This window comes from Callionymus lyra, chromosome 9 (assembly GCF_982586985.1).
Source record: "Callionymus lyra chromosome 9, fCalLyr1.hap1.1, whole genome shotgun sequence".
NCBI classification, from domain to species: Eukaryota; Metazoa; Chordata; class Actinopteri; order Syngnathiformes; family Callionymidae; genus Callionymus; species Callionymus lyra.
The window spans coordinates 15,103,528-15,128,173 of record NC_141826.1 but is presented as its reverse complement, the minus strand read 5'-3'; the positions used below and the strand labels follow the sequence as shown (position 1 = coordinate 15,128,173).

The window sequence follows — 24,646 nt, the reverse complement described above, 5'->3', positions numbered from 1 at the left end:
AGGAAAAAATGTAAATATGACGGTCATAAGAAAAGTGCAAAAAAACCTGCAGAAAAGGCCAAAAATAACTTGCTGAACACATGAAATCAACCAGAGGAAATGACCCTAGTTAAAGTATAAAACATGACACAATATGTTCAAGGAGTTCTCACCACGGAATCATTTGAAAGAGCCAACCATATTTTTTATTACCCAAAAGTATTGCCCTACATTTATTTGACGGTTGCCAGTGGAATTCCAGACTCGCTTGCACATCACAGAGTAGTCGTAATAACCAGAGAGTGGTTGAACTAGAGAGTGAAATTCAAAATGCATAAAGCATCAAATTTTCTTCTCACGCTCATGTCGATTCAAGGTTGGGATTATTTTCAGAGTTATCCATGTGTTTTTGCAGTTATAGGCATCAGTACGACGGCAACGCTAATTTAATTTCCTCGTCCAAAAAGAACTTAAAAACATTTTAATACCTCCATAGTGCTCGGCTGTAACGTCCCTGTTGTATTGAAGCCTCGACAAGAGGAACTATTCAGAAAAAAATTAACAAGTCTATATTTTATGCCAGTTTGTAGCGGAAGCTAAAAGGCTAACATGCTACACAGACAGGAAACACTCCCGGTCGATATTGTGCAAGTTCCGAGTGTAGAAAGTAGACACTGGAAGTCATTCGGACATACATTTCTGCTTGTAACTCTAAAAAAGGACGTATTACTCTGACAATATTTCCAACCCTTAGTCGACATGAGAGCGAGTAGAAAATGAGTGAAATTAGAATTTGGGGTGAACTTTCACTTTATTACAGTAACAGACAGATAAACGCTGAAAAAATACTTAACTTACTTAAGAAACTTTATCAAAGAGAAGTACATCTTTTTCATCAACTAGTTCAAATCTGAATATAATCTTTGACTTGGGTAAAAAGCAGGCATGAGTTGCTCTCATACTAACCAGGTTTAACTCTCAGGTAACAGTCACATCCATCCTTATTGGTCGTCTTCCTACAATTTTGTCCACTTTTTCTCCAAACTTTCCCCAATTTACTCATTTCTAATCTCCCTCTACCAAGTTGCTCCCTCGTTTTACTTTTCTTAGGCGTTTTTCCTGGTATCTGGGTTTCTCTCTAAGTATGTTAATGTAACTTCGGGTCAAGCTGCATGACATGCAAACACACACTTCCAACGAAACCCACCCACCCCCCCGCCCCCTGCTAAACTCTGTCTAATCTGGGTAGCCGGCAGCTAGCTGGGGATGAAGGAAGGGGTCTGGATTATTTTGATGGCCAATTACTCTCCCTGTCACAGTCTGAAGAGCGCCGCGGGCCACTGGGGAGAGTCGGAGAGTCACTCACATCCATTCACACACGCAACCCGAGAGTCATCGGGTCGAAGATGTACAGTGAGCAGGGAAAAAATCATAAAAAAAAGAATCGTTAAATCTGGCCAGAGGCGAGCGTTCCTTACGCGACTTACATTTACAGTGTCTAATTAAAGCCAACTATGGATCACTCACGGGAGTTTCGTGGGTGAAGGAAATAAACAGAAGGAATAAGAAAAGATCCGGTATTAAATCAGTCTGCTTTGCCTCCAAATGAAAGTAACCGCAGATGAAATGAGTTCCACTGTAGCTGCGGAGAAATAACTGCAGCGTCGCTGAACGGGTCCAGCAAAGACAGTAAAACTGTCAGAGTAAGAGGTTCAATTACTTCGCCCCGTGATAGATGGCGCCGCCGAAGAAGTGATGCGACTACAACAAAGATGGTGGGCCGGGTTGTTTCACGCTGACTAGAACTGAGACGTTTCGGGAGGGATGAAGAAGAGAGATGAAACTGTGGGTCGCATCAGATGGACGAGGGCTCGGTTCTACTCCAGGTTTCTGCCTCCGATCTTTAGGCTTTTTAGTTCAGAAGTCCTTTCTACGTTTGAAAATTCTTATAACTTACTACTGTTTAACTAGTCTTTGTTTTTATCATATTTACTTTTCGTTTTACAGTCAAATGTTTTCTACAGACACACTTTCAAACATTAGACTTTCTTTCTTTGTTAAACTCTAAATACTGTACATTATTTCCTCCTGCATTTCTTCTCTCCAGATGACCTTCTTCTTTGATTTTGACTTCTTTACAATGATTACTTTTTATTGATTTAATTAATTCTCTCTAATGCTTTACTAACTTTTATTTAAAGAGCAGATTTGTCTACAGTTGATATTTCCCTTTTTGCAAATCTTTTCTTTTTTTCTAGAATTGAACGTTGTGGGAAACCTTTACTATTGGACAAATGATCTTCTCCTGATTTTCTTGGTTTAAAGCTGTACATTTTCGTTTATTTAATATTAAAAATGTACTTTGTATAGATATATTTTCATAATTAATAAATTATTTCTATTTCTTTTGGAACTTTTGGTTTACACATAACTTTTCTCATTCAATTTTTTGGTAGCTGATTGCTTTTTATGGTCAACTATATATTTTTTGTAGTTAAAACATTTTCCGTTTTTTTTCAGTTGATTTTGAAGTACTTTCATCCTTTTTTTTTCTTTCTTTTAAAAAAAAATCCCAGCTAACTGGATGAAGAACTTGATATTTCCCTGGCGGATCCCATTTTGATCCATGGAATCATCTCGAAGTCAGTCGGTAATATCTCAGTATTGTAACCTGGGAAACAAAATTATTTTGTTCATGTTTATCTCTGGGTCAAGGTGACCCAAAGGCCCCGAAAACAAATGTGTTGGTGGTATCCCTTGTGTTGTCTCTAGATCAAGATAAATGCCTCCCCTCGCTTCCAGAAATACGCGTACAGGGGTGGAGGTTGTTACAGTAAATAAACAAAAGTGATCAATCAGGTATTTGTGTTCAGATCATCTCAGCCACGCAGCTTCTTTTTAACCTGCTCTGTCGACAGCATGAGACTTGTCTTCACTCAGATGTGCAAACCCCGATTCGTGAGCAGAGGAGGGTTAACTAGAGCCAGCAGGGGGCGGGAGGAGCTCCTGCGGATTCAGTCGTTTTTCCCTTCCATTTCTGCATATTTGCCAAATCTATACGCTCCAAGAAGCATTTCCAGGATCAAACTTTGTGAGCGTTTACTTCCACTAATGATCCCTGCCACTGAGCCGACTGTCAGGAGCCGTTGATGTATCGAGGTTCTAAGAACCCGGCGGGGGGGCCGCTCCGATACGTCTGGCTTCATCCACAGTGTTTATCCATAAAGCAGCAGGAACATTATTACCGTGTTCCCTTCTCTGAATGGCTTTTGCGGGTCTTACTGGCGTCTCCTGACACATCCCGGCTTTGTCCTCCTTCAAAGTGTCTCCGGCAGCTGGAGGCGAGCGGAGGGACGTCGCCGTTTGTCTTCTTCCGCTGCGTCTTTTCTGTGACGCGCAGACGCTGAGTCGGGGAAAGCGAGGCGCTAATTCTGAATTAATACGTCTCTATCCGACACGGCGGTTCGCTGCACAACTGTTCACCGTCAGAGAGAGGAAAGCGTTTGAGTGTTTCTCGCTTTCACTCGACGATGACTCTGAGTTTATTGAATTGTTCGTTAAGACATAAACATTTGACGTTGAATTACTAAGTAAATTGTTTATTAAAAATGGAGGCAAAGAGGTTCCTTGTCAAACATACATTTCTAAATAAAATTTGACAATCCATGTTATTAAATATTATTTTGTTTAGTGTATCCCTAGTTTACATGACTGTTTTGAATTTGAAAAAAAAGGCAATTTTTAATATATTTTTACCTTTTGTTATCTACCTATATAGCAGTGTGTATTGTCTGGCAATACGATATGTATCACGATACAGGGGCAACAATACGATATATTGTGATACTGTAGTAACAAGGATATATTTGTAGTATTGTCGAGTACTTGACTCTGGTGTTGCAGATCACATGAATCTTGACGAAGTCGTATCTGCTTTCATTTGTTTTGAAAACAAAATACGTCCGAACATCAGCTTTGACATAGCTGGAATTGACTGTATACTCTCGTCCTCAGTCATCACCGCGATCTTGTGGGGTTTAAATGTTCATTTATCTGCGGAATGCAGAATGACTGCTGCCATCTAGCGGCCAGAGGTTTAAATACAACATAAAAATGTGAATATCTGCATGTTAATTGTACAAAATAGAAATGTTTAATTTATTTTACACACTGATTATTGAACTATATACCATAAAAACTATGGTAAATGTGATTTGCAAGCCAAATATTAATTGTAAATCATGAATTATTAATAATCAATAAAAGTGCTGTCAAATATTGATACAGTATTGTAGAAAATAAAAATATTAATTTTGCTACATTCCTACACCTATGGATGGATGGATGGATAGATAGAGCAGCTTGCATTTCAATGAAATGTATACCATATATAAAACATTAAATGTATTTTTTATACCCAGACAAAGTCAGGTATTTCAGCTAGTTTGCTATAAAATGTATTTGTATGCATCATATTTGTATGAGAAACATTGAGTTGCATCATCTCGAAACTTCCCCCAAAATTCAGTTTCATCACTAAATCGTCATGTTCTCATCGCCTGACTCCTTGCTACAGTATCTAGACGCCTCCATCACCTTCCTCCCCTCCTCATCTCCATCGGCACTCAAGCTCAAACATCTACACGCAGAGAACAATATTTTGCGTTACACTTTACCGACCGGCTGGTTTTAATAAACCGACACACGTTCGCGACGCGTACGCCGGGCACACGTGAGCGACGGCGTGACAAAACACACAAACTCTTCGAGCGTAAAATGAGAAAACAAATACCCGACAGCGGCGAAACATACGTGTCTCTAGATAAGCGATGAAAAGTGACAACAACGCCGCGGCCTGTGCACACACCGATAACACTAAAATGAATCCTAAAAAGCAGATACCATACTCATGTCAGAAGAAAAAAAAGTGACACAACAGGAAGCAGAGACAACTTTAAACGCTCCGGGAATAAAAAATGTTGTGGTTTTCGGCTTGAAGTTGATAGCATTTGGCGTGTCGGCTGAAGAAAAAGTTGTTTTCACTTGTTGTACACAACAATCTCTCTCCGGCTGTGGAGCACATGCTCACGAGGCCCCGGCCAAGGCCGACGACTGCGCCGGAGCCTCCTGAGGTTTGCAGCAGCACTTTAATTAAGGACAAATATGACAAACCATGGCAGAATAAACAACAGGAGAGGTTTGTGACTTCTCTGAAGCTGCTTCATCTTCCCTCCAGGGTCAAAATACATTCTATGCTCTCATGAAAATTGAAAATCTTGGAACGGAAAAAAGGTTTGCCTAATACAAATAGCGGCCAATCTTTATGCCATTCAGGAAGATGGTTAGCCCCCCCAAAAAGGTGGACCATGTAGTTCCTTACGACTGCTTTGAGTGCATGGGTCACCATAACCACAAGCTAATCCTAAAGCACAGAGCGTCCTAAAGGGCAACTACCAGTTCGATAGCAACCTCGGAAGAGGAACAAAAGTAACATTGATAATACTATCAGTGGTATTGGAACAAGCTGAAGGGCTTCTCTCAAAGTCCTTATGGTTGGACTGTTCCCAGCAGGCAACGTGGTGGTGTTTACCCCAGCTCAAGAGCAACGTGGTTCATAAGAACTTTGGGATGCCGAAACACTTCCACAACGGTTAGTTGGCGATCCACAGAGAAGCTGGTCATTCTGGAATTTTTCATAACACTTGGAGTGACTTCACTTAAACGGTTGATGGATCAGGTCATTAAGGATTAGTAGGTATCTCTTCTCTTGATATACTTCTATCCAGCCCCTTAAAAGACCCCTTAAATGCCCTCTTGAGATAAATGACGCCATAAGGAAACAGCCTTGTCAGTACACGATCCGGGAACGCATGACATATTTTCGACATATTTGAACTCTCCATGTTTTCACAGGAACTAGTTTGGAACAAAAATATAGATAGATACGATCTGGGAAATCGGTGATCCATTTGTGCATGTGTGTTGCATTCAAAATACACAACTTTATTTAAAAAACAGGTGACGTAGCGTCTCTTTGAGTCTCAAAGCACTTAATTTAGGTTTAAGATTAGAGAAAGAATATTCAATGTGTCTTTACCATCTACTGGTTAAAATCAAGACTACTTTAAAGACGTTCAAGGGAAAGTTTTTGTTGGCCAGCATTTCCATTTTCGCAGTTGTTTGTATGTTTAGATGATCGTGGTAAAAAACGTTTCACCTGCAAAACGTAGGTTTATTTAGGAAACTCACAGTTTATCATAGGCAAAATAATGTTTCAACTGATCATATACTCCTAGAAAACTTCCTGATTCCTGTTTTAAAGTAAAAGTAAACAACATAATTGTATTTATATAGCTAAGAATGTATGGTCTCATTGAGTTTCAAAACAATAGGAAAACAAATAACGGAGTCTGTGTATTTTATATACAAATTATTTTCCTCTTATCTTTCATAAAATCTATGCTTTTAGACTTTAAGAGACACTATGTCACCTGGTTCTATAATAAAGTTGTATATTTTGAATGCAACACTCATGCGGAAATGGCTCGCTGATTTCCCAGAGCGTGTTACACGCTATATTTTTCGTCCGAATCTTTAGCTTAAAAACATGGAGGATCGAATATGTATTTGCACCCGACGGTGTTGTTTCAAACGGCTTGTTGTTCCTGGATTAATGGTGACTTTTGGAAACTTTTGGAGTAAATATTCTATATTGACCAAAAAAGTGGTAGAATATCTTAATCCCTCAGTGTTTGGCGACAGAGTCATCATTTTTTCAACACTCTTGTTCAGGCTTCTCTGCAAGGAGATCCAGCAGTGGGGGGTGAAAAAAGGGTTCTTCGCGAGGTAGAAGTGTCCAAATATGTGAAGAGGACAGGCGGATACACCTGCCGGGGAAGTGCCTTATTAATTATTAATCCTTCTGCGGTGGGATTTTAACTCACCCCCTGAGGCTCGCACCTTTTTTTTCCAAGTGTAAAAATCCGGTTCGCTTGAGTGTTTTGAGTGTTAGCCGAGCCAATGATGGAGGCAGTTATGGTCTCAGTTAAAGTTGCATAAACAGAGGAGCATATTTCCTGTTCTGGGCTTAGTTCTGCCCCGAGAGTTTTCAACACACACATTCCAACTGTGACATGGAGAGGCATTTTGAATTGAAGCGTTGACAAAACCACAGGGAAATCGACGTACAACTGCCGCCATATGCTAGCGGGAGTTACCAGGTGCTACAGACTGCAGGGAGCACTGTTGCTGCCAATAGAGACGGAAGTGGTGTTAGCATACAGATGAGATAGAAGCTCGCATGTTACTGAATAAAAAATGAAGGTATCTCACTTGCTTTGCGACTAATTTAAATAACATAAATATGTACCAGCTCTCTGTAAGTAGAGGATAAGGACAAAACATTTTTTCAAATGGTCAACTTCACAGCTAGTGTGTCTACATACTCATTTATACTTTGTTATTCCATTGCAAGAAGATAATCTGAGGGAATTTAGTGGTGTTCTCGGGTAAACTAGGAGATGTGCTCCCCAAATAATTCAGCAAAATCAGGATCAATAAACTGTAAACACCTAGAACCACCTTGCCTTTCATTCTTCCAGAAAGTACTGAAGCATCTCCTCTCGGAATCGTCCGTCAAATACTGCCTCCCTCCGAGATCTGCACTTTTAACTTCAGATAACAAGTCTTAAAAAAAAAATGAGTCTGAGGTCATTAATCATATTTCTATGTTTGATTAGCGTGAGTCCGGCAGAATTCAGCAGAGAACGCTTTCTATTAGGATTCTAAAATGGTTCCTGTGTCTTCAATATTTTCGATTTGAGGCTCTGACCTTTTGAAGAAAGACTTATTAATGAGAAATTATTCATTAGTAGAGGATTATTGAGAAAGACCCGAGGGGGAAGCTTGAACCATGCAAGGGTAGCCTAGAACCTTGGTCTGGGGAATCGAACAACTGGAGGTCACGTGATGTAAACAAGTCTGGGGGAGACCATTGAAATACTAATGGAGCAAGGTCCATAGAGTCTTGTGGTGTGTCCCAAATTGGGGCGCTACTGCACTTGTTTCTATTATTTCTATATACTATATACTATGTCTCTAGTACAAGACTGCAAAAAATAAGCGAAAAAGGTTTCCTCCAACTGAGAGAAATCTCTAGATTTAGGGAAATGGTGTCACAACATGATTTAGCTTATAATCCATGTGTCTTCTCGTTTGGACTATTGTAAGAGTTTATTTATGTGTCTAAAGAAGAAGGAGCTGTCTCGCCTGCAGTTAATACAATGCTCTAGTAGAAGAACTCACATTTCTCCGATCCTTAAAACTCTTCACTGGCTGCCAGTTTCTTTCAGGATCAATTTTAAAATTCTGGTTCTTACTTTCAGAACTATTCATGGTCAGGCTCCTCCTTACATCCCTGATCTGATCCAGCCTTACACCCCAGCTCGGGCTCTTAGGTCTGTGGATCAGAATCTACTGATGGTTCCTGAACACGCTTCTGGACCAGAGGTGAGAAATCCTTCCAGACTGTTGCTCCTAAGCTTTGGAACGATCTTCCTCTCTCTCTGTGTTTGATGATCTACTGACTCCTTCAAGAAACATCTTAAGACCTTTTTATTTGTGCAGGCTTTTCCCTGATTTTCTGGGACTCTTGTGTTTTTCTTATGTGTCTTGCAAGACCTTCTAGAGTTTTTAAATTTGTAGGTATTTTTAACTGTGTATTGCTTTTGACTGTTCAAGCGCTTTGTGACCCTGGTTTGAGAAAGGCGCTTTACAAATAACAGTTACTTACTTTCTTACACTTAATATTTTAAGGACACAAGTACATTTACACCAAGCAGTGCGCCTTTTGAGGACCGGTTTTCCCACCCCTGCGTTAAGGGTAACACTAAAAAAGACGAGGAAGAAATGGTTCCTTCTGTATTAATGTATAGTACAGAAGAAGGAAGACTCAAATAGACCAGGTCACTGTCCCGTGAAGACTAATAACCTGGAAGAGAAGATAAAAGTCAAAAGAAGGCTTTTGAAATGGTCTACTTACTAAGGTACCAAGCTAGAATGATTCATAGTACATGGAACACTTCTTAAGTGTGTTACGAGACTTATAAAACGAGCAAACGTGAGAGGGTCACAGTTTATGGCAGAACTATGGTCACAGTCCGTAGAGCAAAGACACAAGGTATACGTCCAAGGAAGACTGATAAAACAAGCGACAGTTGCTATCTGTGGAATACTATTACAGGATATATCATACTCGACTTAAGACTTTTGTAAGTAAAATAAAAGGTAATAGTGTGGATACCGAGGCAATAAATCAAGAATTAGTTACAGTCTGGGGGAGACTATTAAGATAAGCTAGCGAATAAAGTTGTCTTGTTCTGGGATTAGTCGTTTTTTTTCCTGATCCTTTCAGACACACCTTCCTCTAAAGTGAAACTCCTTCGTCAGCTCAGAGTGCTCGGCTCCACACTGATGGCTGTTTCAGTGTTCGTTTGTCTGCAGGAGCTGATTTACATTTTTCACAACTCGGGGAAGGAAATCTGTCAGAGGAGGCTGGTGAAATGGTTATTGTTTTTTTTTTTTTTTAGATGAATCGTCGCGAGATAACGGACCTTTTTTTTCTATCGTTCGCATAATAAAATCATCTCAAACGATCTGAATACTTTTTAATGCAAATTCTGACAGCTGTACATTGAGAATGTGCCATTTGGACAAAGTTTGCTTACGCTTCTAGTGCCTAAAACAAAACTACTGATGATACTTCAGAGACTGTGGTCATCAAGCTAATGTTAAAATCCCATCAACGCCGCGGAAGTTTACAACGAGCAAATGAGCTCGTCCGCCTGCTAGCGATACGCAATCACGTTGTAATCCCGGCTGGAGAGCAAAGACGATTCTTGTTCTCTTAACAAAATTAGTTGTATTATTGCAAAGAGAAAATGAGAAGAGATTATTGCCTCTGCACTTCAGAGAGGTCGTTGTGAAATCGGAAGAAGAAATTAAGAGTTGTTTTTTTTTGCAGTATCGCTGGTCATTGTTGTGATTGACCTTATCCACAATCACGATGTTGAACGAACGTAACGCCTCAGACGTTCATTCCTATGAAACTCTTTCAACATATAAGACTATCGACTGAGGGCAGCTTTCAAAATAAGATGAAGGGCAACTGATGTGTCAATTTAAGTGTCTCCTAAATAGATCTTGGACCTCTATTGTACTGATCAGTTTGTGTCTGTTTCACACAAAAGATTAAATCTTGTTTACTATGACCACACCTATTCTACTGTGATAAGTCAGTCACCTTTGTTTGTCACCGTGCGTCAGCTCTAGAAACTCCACCTCCAAGGTACTTGTTGTATAAACAAAGAGGGGCATTATTACAGGTGGCTGGAGGAGGAGTGAAGCCATTGTTACGTCATAATGTTGACATAATTGTTACATATCGTTCTCCGAGATTTCAGACGGGTCGAAAACTTTATAAAGTAATTACTAATAGTGCATATATTAGCATAATGAAGTAATTGTTGAGGTTAACTGGGGTTGATTTTGTAAGTTTGTAAGTTGACACATTTGGATATTATAATTTTTGTATTTTACTTTACCAACCTTTTTACTTTTGAAACCAACTGCTAGAGCCACAAAATATTGAAACAACTGAATACATTATCATCTACGCTAAAAAGTATAGGGTCTGTTTTCACATGAAAATAATACATTCAATTCTTAGCTTTTGGTGACGTTCATTATGTAATATATAGACGTGAAAACCTGTTGTATGATATTATGATTGAAAATATTATCCAGGATTGTCAAGGGAAACGGTAATGCTAAATATGTTAGCGAGTTAATAAGATACTTTAATTGTGCTTTCTTCGTAGTTGTAGTTTGTCGTAGGAAAGCAAACAACCGGTGGGTTTGAAGCTTCCATGTTTACTCAAAGAGATCAACGCTCTAAGTCATTAAGTCGCTCCCTGATGGATGGAAAACAAAAGTTCAGTGAGGACACTGGACTCTAGGAGAAATCAATCAAGCAAATCCAGCGAGAGAGAAAGTTCCACGCTCGCAGACACAAAACGAATATCGATCCCCGATAAACACAACTTTCTTGTTTTTCACCACTTTCTCTCGCCCGCTTTTTTTCTCCGTATCGTTGGAAACAATCTGGAATTCTGCTGTATTTATCCAATTACCGCTGCAGACAGTCTGGGGCCCGCGGGGGCTTCCAGCCCTCCTCTCAAAACCCACGTACCCCACTAGATCCCTCATCATCGGCTCCTGCATTTACAGGGACCAATTAACTGGTCAACACATCAACGTTCCCCACTGACATCTTCATTACTTTCACCGTCCCGCCGCGGCATACCTGGACTGCCAAGTGGAACTAATGAAACAGCATAAATCAAGCCCACCTCATGCTCGTACAAGAGAGGAGGAGGAAAAGGTGTTGGATTGAAGGAAGGCGTCGTTATCAAGCCTGAGGAGGGGTTGTAAAACACAGCTATCGAGGGATTATCTCGCTGGCTTTATTTAACTCTCTCCTCTCCCGATGCCCAATTTACACACCAATAAGTGACACCTCGGCGCCGAGGCGGTTGGGATGATTCATCCGGTGATGCAGTGGCACACGGTGGTAGAGGAGGAAGGGAATTACGAGGGAAATCGACTAAGGCATTAGAGATCAAAATGTTTGTTGTTTAGAAACACCTGATCGGCAACTGATTGATGAGAGAATGTCATTTTTTCAACCCTGGACCCAGATTGTGTGGGAAGAAAGTAATGGTTATTTGTAAAGCGCCTTTCTAGACCCAGGGTCACAAAGTGCTTGAACAATCAAAAGCAATACACATTTTAAAATGCCTACAAATTTAAAATATTTAAAAGGCCAAGACATAAGAGAAACACAGGAGTCCCAGAAGATTTCGAAAAAAGCTTGCACCAAAAAAAATGTCTTAAGATGTTTCTTGAAGGAGTCAGTAGATCCATCAAACACTGAGGGAGAGAAAGATCGTTCCAAAGCTTAGGAGCAACAGCCTGGAAGGATTTCTCTCCTCTGGTCCTGAACCATGTGCAAGGAACCATCAGTAGATTCTGATCCACGGACCTCAGAGCCCGAGCTGGGTTGTAAGGCTGGATCAGATCACTGATATGAGAAGGAGCCTGACCATGAATAGATTTGAAATTAAGAACCAGGACTTTAAAATTGATCCTGAAAGAAACTGGTAGCCATGTGCATAATTTTAAGGATCTGGGAAATGTGAGTTCTCCTACTAGTTTTGTATTAACTGCAGGCGAGACACAAAAATAAACTATTACAGTAGTCCAAACGAGAAGACACAAACAAATGGATTATAAGAGGCCTAGCGATAAGGTTAGAAGCTCTCTCATCATAAGAGACTTAAAGGAAAAAGCCAGTTGTGATGGCAGAGGCTTTTTATTTTAGGTCATGTCCAGATGCCTCCCTCGGGAGATGTTTTCAGGCTATTTCTATTTAATGTTTTCTGGAGTAAATTCAGGACCATTTTTGCTTTGGCTACCCCTGTGACCCAAACTTGAATAAGTAGTAGAAGATGTATGGATTGTTCTTATTAATTTTGACATGCTCTTGTTTTGCAAAAACATGGCAGGTACACAAACATCACGTTTAATTACAGCCTCTTCATAAAAAAATAAATAAAAAAATTCCCTTCAGCTTTCCTCTTTTTCAAAACTAATTGCCGTAAACACTCTTGGCGGCGTCAACCCTGGTGGATAATTAATCTGACGTCTGTCGGGACGGTGGAAGCTCCACGATCAAAATGACCCTCAACGGCGACATACTTCTTCACACGCAGACCTCCCGAATATCACCCAAAGTCTCTAAGAAGTTGGGCAGAGTAGCTTCCAGGAAAATAAAACGTGCCAGAATTTGATAAAATGTTCATTATAGCACAGTTTCGCACGGAGGCCGGGAGATTTATGGAGGTTAGAAGCACCCGGGGAAACGTTACCCTTTTTTCTTCCTTCTCTTTGTGCTGCCGTGTTTGTGCAAGGGTGGATGGGTGGGGGGGCGAGGGCACAGGAACAAAATGATCACCCCCTCAGCCGTCATATCGGACCATAATGGTGGAAAAATAAATAAAGCAAAAAAGAAAAATAACCTTTCTTTCATTTCCGCACTCTCTCCAGCCGTGTGGATAGCAACTAAGTAGTTTCTCCCCCGTTCTTATCGGGGATGTGTGGGGAATTTATATTAGCGCAATAAAAGTTAAACCGCTTCCCTCAGACTATATAAACTGCAGACGTGGATGCATACATATTTAATGCCTCATTGTAGGTTTTCCCCCTGTATTCTAGCCGAAAGAAACTTGCTTACAAATGAGGCCGTCCTCAATGAATCACGTCTGATTCCATTTAAATTTTTACTAGCAGTCCGAGAAGCACTTCCTGTGTCTGCACTGGGAATTTGAAAAACAGAATCGGCATTTTACTGTGAAGTTCTTAGCATTTAAGAAGTAAAAATTAAACTATATTGTAATAGTAGAAAAGCTTTGGTAAGTTGCACCTCTAACTTACTTACTAAGGAAGTGAAACCTGGTAAATATATATAGCTCAGTATTGTAAGAAACAATTTTCAAGACAAACAATATACTGCACCAACACTATCTATATCTATAAATTGCATTGGAGAACGCTTGGTTACCCTCTCAAGTGTTCTACAAGGGTCCTACAAAGTTCTTCTTGGGCTCATAATGACCGCCATGAACTGATCTGTGTCTGGACTAATCCTGATTTTTTTTGCAAAGGGCAAAACGGCAGAAAACGATCACGTTCTAACTAACTTAAATCTTAAATATCGAGCAAGTTAAAGCCTTTTAAAAGTAAGTCCTCCAGCACTTCTGGCCCTCAGCTTCTGCGTCATTTTTTGGAATCTTTCTCCATCACCTGAAAAATGTCACAAGTACCCTTTTTGGTCCATGCAAGCATGAGACAGGAACAATTACATAATTAAAATGCAATGACATGAACTTTAAAACATCCCTGGGTAATGCTGGGTACTTCAGCTAGTAAGTAGCTTAGATACTTAGCTTTCAAAGTCCCTAAGAAATGATTACAGGACACAAGACGGAAAATTGAGTTGGTTTCTAGATTCTTATTTTTCATCTAGGAAAGACTTGAGAAGCACAACGCCTCTAGTCTTGAGAACTCACACGTAGTAAGGAAAAAGAGCTGAGCTAAAGGTGAAAGCTTTTCCCTTGATGGTGAATTTCTAATCGGAACTATGTTCAAAACTTTTGTAGTGACAAGAAAAACTGAAGGCAAGAGATGTGTCTGCTAATGTATAAAGTCCTTCTAAGAGACTTAATGTGTCGAGACATCGAATTCTTTTTCTTGATGGCGACTGTTTCTGGATTCCGAGAACATATTCCCAACGCAAAGTGGCATCGGAAGCTTCGACAGGAGAAATGGGAAGATGAATAAAATCCGCCTCTCGATACGTGTATTTTTTTCCACACCAGGAAATCAGCATCAACACTTGCAATGAAACACTTGAAGGCGGCGGAACATTAAAGTGCCGTCCGTCTTCTTCCTCCTCCACCACTTCTACCGTCCTCTCTCTGATGATTTTACGTCCTGCGGTTCCACGCCCGCTCTGCAGCGCCATCTTTCTTCATTAGGGGCTTCTCATTACTCTCCAACACATGGAAACACATACCTGCTGATTCCTATACGTGGGTAGTTCAAGCCTCCGAGCAAACAGCTTTGTTTATAGGCCGTAAAGGAGGAGTGAAAAAAAACAAAAAAAAAACACTTCCTGTCACATTTTAATTGGAGTGCTACGGTGAGGAATGGTGGTTCCCTTCCACCATTCGACATATTCAACTCATCCATCATCTCCGTCTTCAATGGAGCGAACTATAGGAGGGGAAAAAAAAGCAACTTCATTTTCTTCTCCAGCGAGGGAGGAGAGCCCCCCGCCTCCCTACCCCCCCGCCCCTCACTCCATGATCTCAATGTCAATTTCTGTCTTCCGCGGGATGTTTTCCTTTCAGCTACTGAATGTTTAAGTTTCATTATGAGATTACTCTTATGGAAAGTGGGGGCAGCGAGGATAGAAGGATGGATGGCCAGAAACAATTGCACTGTATACGTCCCCATGTGTGTGAGCGTGTGGTGTGTGTTTCATATTTATTTAAATTGACACTCATGCCCACGAGCGATTTCCCTGTCAGCATCTGGCCTTTTGCAGCCCGACTAGATCATATTCCACGGCCCTTTCTTTTAAGTTTTTATGAGTGCACCCGGGGAAATGACTTCGTGATTGTTCAACGTATGATGGTAGACGAATAAATATCATTATATTAAATGTTATATAGTAAAGATGGAACTGATTTCTAGATTAAAATGAAATAAAATTGGGATAAAATGGTTCAAATTCATAATGAAAGACTACAAAACAACAAAAAATGTAAAATATAAATAACATTTAGATGAAGGATGTGCTGAAAAAAACCTGTCTTTACAAGAATTGACCTCTACTTGAGGTCGAGGAACCTTATTTAGTGCTTGGTCTACTTTGAGTCTATCCAGACGACTGAGCTTCTCGTCTATGATGATAATAGTAAAAGTCATTTTATTATATGTTATAAAACATTTTCACGTAAGTCATTTTGTGTTCCCTTGAACAAAAATATGTATTACATTTTTTTCAGATATATTTTACATTTTAAGCTTCATTATTTGTATTTAATTTGGAGTAAATTCTTTGTTAAACATTAGAAATATACATTTATTTGTCTTCTTATGTATTTTAAATGCGACTTTTCTCTTGAATTGTAATAAATTCAAACTCGAGTACCGGCGTCACCAGCAGCTCTTGGTCCTGCAGAGAGTCATAAACCAATATCTTGGAGCGACTCCAGTTTGGCAGGTTTTGACAGACGGCTGGACATGTCAGGTTGGCAGCTCCCTGACTGCAGGGGGGTGGGGGGGGGACGGCAATCGATAGCTGGTCCACGAGTCGGACGTGGAAGTGACGGATGCTTTGTGCCACAGGATTACATGATGAAAGCAAAAGTGCTCAACGTGAGACTTTTTTTTAAATTTTTTTAAAAAGGAAGAGAAGGATGTTTGTCATCGTGTGATCGCTTAATCTGTTCTAATGTTTGTTTCCTGAGAATGACTTCGATTCAGATGGATTCGTGTGTGTGTGTTGTGTACGTGTGTGTGTGTGTGGCATCTGTTCAATAAGTCATTGTGTGATTTACCGCTGTGTCGTGATGCTCTGCTGTTTGCTTGATGCTTTTAATCATCTTGAGAGGAAGGTAGATAGTCATGTGAGATTAGTGGGGTCTACACTCTCTCACACACACACACACACACACACACACACACACTTTACCGTCACACACTTGCGTGCACTTACTCATTCCGCCTCACAGATAACAGGCTCAGTCAATACGCTTTCATGACCTTCTTTGCATTTAAGATCCAGCCAGATCAAGTTAAACAGCCCCATCCTTCATATGGAGGAAACTGGGAACCATTATTTACTGTATGTTATCATTTAACGCCTGTGAAATATAATCTCATTTTCAGAAAATAGCTTCTCTTTTTGTATCCAGTATCCACTCCCCCAGAAAAAGTTTACTTTTGAGATGATGAAAATCTTTAAAATCTTATCTTGTTGGTTTAAATAAATTGTTTAACTGCTTGTAACTATTTCAAAATGCGACCACAAACATAATGAATTTTAGCTACTAAGCTAAACAAGTGTGCTAAAATTGAACTGCAAATTTTAGGTCCTTAGAAGATAGAGTTTGCTTTAAAGTGGAGTTGATAATCGCAGAATATTCCCACTATACTTGAACAGTATAGATTTTTCCAAGGAAATTCTAATGATTAACTATTTTTGTGGGTTAAAATGCTAGCAAAAGCATTAGCAACCATTTCTGTCATTCTAAAAAAAAACTAACCTGAAAAAAAAGGTAAAAAAGAAGAGAGAGTCAATCATTACTTAGCTTTTAATTCAAAAGATAAGCTCCGCCTGTTTACTAGCGATCTCCAACAGCGGCATTTCACGGACACAATTCAAAGCCAAAAGTTAGCATCACTGTCAACACATGACGATAAAACAAAATTCAAGTCTCCTCAGAAATCCAAAACCTTAACGCAAAAAATGATATCTGACTATAAATAATTCAAAGCTTAGCTCGTAATTGCATTTAATATTAAAATGTGGTGAAAGCTGGTCAACAGTCAGAGCGACACGTGCCCACTTTGTAAAACAAGTGTTTTTAAGTGATAAACAAATGCATTTTCCGAATCGATATCATCAAGAAAAACATTATCAACCGTATTCACCTGTGCATTAACTCTTTAAGTAACAGAGAGACATAACTAAACATACATATAATATCTATGTATATTGATTCCTTTATATCAAACGCAATGTATAAAGTAGCAATGCGACGAGTCGTGGACATCCTCCTATAATTCCACTTCCGACCGCGAAAAGTAATTCCACTTCTCATCTGGTTAAATGTGCCACAGAGACACACAATCCTCGGCTCACTAACACAAATTTATGTCACGAAAATGAGCCGGCAAGTGGAATGTTTGTGGCGGAAATGCTGTTTGTTTTAATCAGGGCCTCAATCGGACCAGGACATAAATTTAATTGTGCGTTTCAATATATTTGTGTGTGTGCGTGTGTGTGTGTGTGTGTGTGTGTGTGTGTGTGTGTGTGTGTGTGTGTGTGTGTCTGTGTGTGGGTGGGGGATTCCACTTTACATCCACTAAAAGCAACACAATGTGCTCCGACCTGCAGTAATCTTTCTGCAGCGTTCGCGCTCTGCAGCAATCGCATTATTAAGGTGTTCTCCGAGACAGGCCACTTGAATGAGCGTGAATCTACATACCGGCACATTTTTCCAACCCCCTCCAAAAAAAAAGAGGGGGTGAAATAAGTGCCAGATGCTCGGTCCCGTTAAAACCTCACCTGTGCAATTGCATCACAAAGACGTCCTCCGTGAAACCAGACACCGGGATCAGCGTTAAATCTATAGGTTTGAGTGGAGCGTGGAGGGAGAACCCGCGAGTGTTAGCGCAGACAAATATCCCTCGGCCGTACATTAATCTGCATAAAGCGGCAGAGCGAGTAGGTGAGTTGTGTGTAATATGCTCTGAACATCCCATAACAGAAGGAGCCGAGCCGAGCCTCTAATCAGGAGGAACGGCTGCTGCCGACGGCGGAACGCGGCTGTAGGGTTTGACCTGCTGACTGGATTCTGCTGAACATGCTGGAAGGGAAATCTCTACGCCACCCCACCCCCCCAACCCCCAACTCCACCCCCTCTTTTCTCTCACTCTTGCCGTCCTCCGACAGCCTGAACCCCACCTGAGGTTTCGAGAGCGAATTCAATCCAACCAGAGTTTGTTCTTTGTCTTAACCCATCAGCCTTTCTGAGCCACCATTTTGAGTTTCCGCTAGCTTTAGACCCGCTAGCCTTTTGACCTACATTTCTAATAACAAAAATATTTTCGCTAAAATGCGCGTTGTGCGACACCCACTTTGAAACAATGAAACTTCAGGTAAATTGAGATTCCCTCCAGTCACATTTTTATGGCTTTGTTTTTTGTTTATTAATTAAAAAAATATTAATTATTTTAATTTAAATATTTGCGGTAATGCAACAATATTGTGAGTTTTTGAATGACTTTTTGACTTCATTACATGGTAAGAACGGGGAATATTGTACGTTTTTGAATTACTTTTTGACTTCATTACATAGTAAGAACGGTGAATAGTTTTGCACATTTACAGAAATGTATATATATATATTTTTAAGTTAAAACATTCTTTAACTAAAACTAAACCAACACTTATTGATGCCGGTTTTGAGTGGGATTCAAACATGTGACCAACTACACTAAAAAAAATCCTTTTCAGACTCACTTTCTAACACAACAAACGATTACTTTACACTTGTTACACGATGTCAAGCTCTCTCTTGGTCTCACTCCCTCTCATTGAACTCATCCCATACTTCCTGATTCTTACATTCATTGTCGTAAAAGTATTGTCCAGATATTTTTTCGTATCAATAGACATCTGCAGGTGAATGTTTGCGTCTCATTGTTGTCAATTATTGTGGTAAAACTGCAAGAATATCGAGGCAACATACACTTTAAGCCACTCGGGTAAAGTGTTTTCTCCGCAATCTTCCATTTAATTTACTTTGACATCCTTTTCCACAATACCTTAAAACCCTTTTTTTGGTCCATTTTTTTTCTCATTTCATTCTTCATCTAAATGTAAAGTCAATCGTGTTGGTCGACTCCTGCTCTCGTAGCTTCACAATTCCAGCATTATTATTTAATCATCTCTTCTACTCCATTGAGTTTCTTCCGCTGCCTCTATTTTCACTTACCTTCCTCTCATCCCTCTCTCGCGTGTTATCATCTCTTCCCTTCTCCTTTCCTGCATCAAGCTTATCTCTCCTCCCTCCTCCTGTCTTCCCTGCTAAATCTCACCTTGCCTTCTAAATCTGACGTTTCTCTAACCAAAGTTGCCCGAATCCAAACGAGACGCTCCACTTTAAAGTCGCTTCTCGCACGCGAGGCTGTGGCGGTGAAGCACGATGAGGGAATAACAGCTTTAGGATTCTCACCTGCACGACCGGAGGTGGAGAAACTAAAGTTGTTTTTGAGAAACAGCTTTTTTTTTGTTGTTGTTTTTGTACTGATATGAACTTCTCGTGTGACTAAATTTTTATCATAAATCACTGTTATAAAGGCTATACCGAGGTGTTCTGAGGACGACTGAGAAACCCACAGTGGGCTCTACTTTGAGTCACTTCTGGATGACCAAGCTTCTGTGTCTGACCAAGTGCTATGTATGTAATTTTCAACCTGCCACAAACAGATGTTAAATACAAAGAATTCTGACCTGCTCTAGTAGAAGAACTCACATTTCCCCGATCCTTAAGTGTCTTCACTGGCTGCAAGTTTGCTCCTTAGCTTTGGAATGATTTTCCTCTCCCTCTGTGTTTGATGATCTACTGACTCCTTCAAGAAACATCTCGAGACATTTTTATTTGTGCAGGCTTTTCCTTGATTTTCTGAGACTCCTGTGTTGTTCTCTTTGTTATCTTGACCTTTTAAGTATATATTTTATTGAGTATTGTTTGATTCTTTAAGTGCTTTGTGACCCTGGTCTGGAAAAGTGCTCTATAAATATAAATTACTTACTTACTTACTAATGCTAAAGCTAACGTAATGACGATTGCAGCAAAACTGACTTTCACTTTAAGAACTCCAATATTAACATTTAGTATGATTAATATGACATTTTTTAAATTGAGAAACAAATACTTTAAATTACATTTTTAACCAGTTTTTTTCCCAAAATCATCCTCTTTTGCACTGACTTTACGGTACTGTGACTGTTTAGCTTCTATTAAAAAGGCAAATAGATATATATTTGATTAGGCAGTTTCATTTTGCTACTCACCTGATATTTACCTGATATTTATAAATATTTTTTATAGTGTCCATTTTGTGTGTGTTATTTAAGGTTTTTATTTTTTCATTTCAAAAGCTAAATAAAGATATTTAATCAATCAATTAATCTTATTTTTTATTATTATATGCAGGCCTGGCAGAAAGTTTATTTATTTGTTGATTCTATCAAATGTAAAAACAAAACTTTTTTTTTTTTTATCACAATCGCAATATCGATAAAAATGAGATAAGAAGAATTGCAATTAGATTTCTTTCCGAAATAGTTTAAACCTACTTTAATGAGTGTCTTTTGACAGGTCCAACATCTACTTTATCCACCATTTTGCCTTTCCATTCACTTTAGACCCGAGCATTTAGACCTAACAATACTGTATACTTATACTAATAAATGACAATGGAAAAAACTTGGTTGGAAATAGTTTCGAGGCATTGGTAATATCAAATTGTCTTTGGTGTGAACCCAAAGAGAGAGAATCAAACACAAGTTAGTGTGTTTTGGCTCAGATCTTTTTTCACTACATCAAAAAAAATCTATGATTGACGCTGGATTAATCCATTATCCCAAGACAGTGAATATGAAATAGTTTTGTCAATTGTTTTCACTTCTTTTGAAATATATATTTTTTTTTCTGTTAGCTTGGAGCAGAATTCTACTGGAAATCTGCTGGAAAATACTTAACATTTTTACTTTGTGTAATGTCATTATCTTTGTGTTGATCTCCATTCTTCACCTTACGCTTATATCTTAAGCTACTTAAATTTAAATGCTCATCTCCAACTTGGACATTCCACCCTTTTCAAAAAGAAAAATATGACGTCCAACTTGGAGAAGCTGATCCTCATCTCAGGAGTTTAGGAAGCCTGACGATTAAAACTGAATGATTTTCATGGAAATAGTTTCTAAAGTTACTAACTGTTGAAAATGATTAACTTATTATGAGTCTTGCACCGTTTTATTACGCTCCTAATTTTTAATAGCTTTGCCTGAAATTGAGCAAAAATAAATGTGAGATTCAGTAATTGAACAAACGGGTGTAATGACTTCCTCACTTTCCTTATTTCATCAAAACGCACACACAGCAGAACCACTGGAGTAATGTGACTTTTCCTCCCCCAATAATTAAATTCTCTTATGAATAATAACATTGACTTCACGTCTCCTCGCTTTTGTTTCATACCACACCCGATCCCTTATTTGAACATGCAAATGAGAAAACGTCTTTTATTAGCTTTTTTTTTTCTTTTTCTTTTTTATTTCCCTCCTCGCGAGTCGTGCCGGCAGAAGAGCCGCCCGGAGGCAGACGAGTCTCTGCCTGCTAATATGAAACACCGTCTCCAGTAAAGCCGGCAGAATAAACTTGGGGGGGAGGAAAGTAATTGCAGCCTTAAGTCTGCAAAACCAACAAATTACTTACTCTGAGTAATCAGACGCAAATGATTTTCTCGGATTTAAAACCGTCGCTGGAAATTTAATCTAAACAGACAAATATTCTACCTGATACATAGAAACATTGAGATAAGGTGAGAAGGATTCAGACTTTTAGGGATCTGTGGCGGTAAATTACACCTCAGAATCTCCGAAGCTAGCGCTGTTATCCATTAGCTTGGCTAGCAAGTCAAAAGTTCAGTTTAAAAATACCCTTAACTTAACAATACATTGGAAAAAAGCCTCAATATGTGTTACGAGGTGGTAAAGTTGAGCTTATCAGAATAAGAGCGAATAAAAAACTGGAATTTGCCTGCTTGTGATCTCGGCTCCTACAAGGGTTTAAATGTTGTCCCTGAAGTCCCTTAAAAAGTCTTTTTTAATAGACTTGTTACGGGAAGGTGTGTCAAACTCTGGGTAATAACTTTTGAAAATACTTAATAAAAGATGGAGTAAAATATTTTTTGACTTTGGTGAACATTTTGTAATTTATTTTACGTTTGTATATTTGCTCATGAATTGTGCGTGACACAAACCACTTTAGATTTGCGACAAATATAAACTCAGTATTCCGAAAATATATACTTTTTGTTTCGAATACATTCTCAAGAAATAATGTTTCATTGTGAAGATCCCAGAGAATCGACCATGAACTTATAAATCACAACCAGACTCAACAATTACATGAAAAGGAGTAAATATATAGCTCTATTTTTGGTCTTTTTCGTCACTTATATTCTGATTTAATTGTATCATGTAAGGAGTTAAAGTAATGTGTTCAAGAACACTTATTTATTTGGAAATAAAACAAGGTTTCTAATGCTTCATTTTCAGTTCATATGAGAAAATAAGAATTGTCTGACCAGGAAAATATGTTTTTGTTTTTTTTTTACATTAAATGTGTTTGTCATTTTCTTCATTCTTTTCAGGGAACCTATGTTCTCATAGTTCTAGAGTGGTTAACACAACTATGGAGCTGTATATGCTAACATGAGATGTAGCTTTTTCGACATTTTCTTTTGGCTCCTTGAAGTGTTGCAAGTTTTCAAAGTTGTTTTGTGTTAATGCCCTGATTGTAGTTTGGTTAATTGTGACATTATCGCCAACATTGTCAATGTCAATCTGAGAAACATCTAAAAAAAGTTAAACCCGCGCAGTAGCCTGAGCGACTAGCATCCACTCTTGTATAGCATGTGGATTAAAACGCTCTATGTGTGCAACTCGGTTAGTATGAGAGACAGTACTAGAGTCATGTGAGGTTATTAAAGATGTATCTATCTTCTGAACCACTGACACCCACCAGTGGACAACATGACTCACAGTAGAGTCAATTGAACAAACTGATCGCTACAAAGTCTGTTCGCCACTCTTCCGTGGATGCAACAAATCAAACCGAGAATCGTCAACCACTTTGTCTCAGTGACTCTCGTCGTTTTCAACAGTTTGTCTGACTCCGTGGATGCAAATGCTGCCCACAAACACATTAGCTACATCTGACAGGAGCCATTATGATACGGCCCCTAGTGCCGCCGGATTAATCTTGTCGAGCTAATGAGCCAATGAGGTGAGAGAAGGCTTTCCGTCGAGTAACTCGTAAGAAAGAGTCACGACTAGCTGTTTGTTATTCTGCTTCTTCTGTGAGCTATTCCTGGAACTTGTTCCTCACAGTGTGACAGAAACTCTGTCTATCTTCTAAACGTTTAAGTTAATGTTAAAGTTGATATGTTTATTGATTCTCTTTCTACGTGATGTGTTTCAAGTTAAGTTTGTCTTCAATAATCTCCATCGTCCTGCTTTAAAAAGTAAAACTCTCATTGTCATCTGCCTATTTAGACTGAAAAAAACAAGCTAGAAATCTTACATATAATTCGAACATTTAATATCAACATACTTTACTTTTATTTATTTTTTTGTGTTTTGAGATTAAAGTAAGGTTTAAAGTACCTTTTTTCATTTCTTTTATTTTGAAAAAAAGTACAATAAAAAGCTAATTTTACTGTTTTTAAACAATATGATCTGTTTGTAAAATCAATATACTTAAGGGTTAAACCCGGTCAAAAGTGTAAGTGATTCTATCCGCATTGTAGATTGAAAATTAAGATTAAGAAGTAATTATCTTTTAAAATATATAATTCCATTTAGTATTTATTAACATTAATACCTTGATTTTTGGATGACAGTTCTTCTACTTGTACTCCATAATATTTTTACTTTCATTTATTGTTTTGAAGCAATTAAAAAAAGTGCCAAAAAATTGAATCCAAAAAAAATTGAATCCAAAACAAAAGTGGTTACTAACCACTTAAACAACAAAGAGAGTAGGTTATAGGAAATTTCTTTGTTTTTCTTTGTTTATTTTTTTGTTCAGAGGTTAATAATCTTATTACGAACACTAACATTTTCAAAATGTCATGCTACCTACTGAATTTAAAACTATGAATTACTGTAAAGAAACTTTAATACTCTATTAGATGAATATAATGTATTACTTTGAATAAAAAAGGTTAACATTTGTTGTTTTAGAAGTACTCATAGGCCTTATTGTGATATTTTGTAACATGTGATTTATTAGCAGGATGATGGAGTTTAATATCTTGATGTAGTTGTTGTTTTAAGTGAGGTTTTTCATATTGAAACCGGCTTTTTTTATATGATTTAAAGACGTGTAGCTTCTGTTTTCAATAGTCAAATGCAAATAAATTGTTTATCTATTGTATAGACGTCGAATTACCTCCAGCG

General features: G+C 38.7%; 1 protein-coding gene across 2 annotated transcripts in view; it reads right to left on the bottom strand.

The window, feature by feature from the left end:
• The window catches only part of glra1 (glycine receptor, alpha 1), a 120,398-nt gene that overhangs the window by 59,279 nt on the left and 36,473 nt on the right, over positions 1–24,646 (bottom strand). The gene's annotated exons all lie outside the window — the stretch shown is intronic.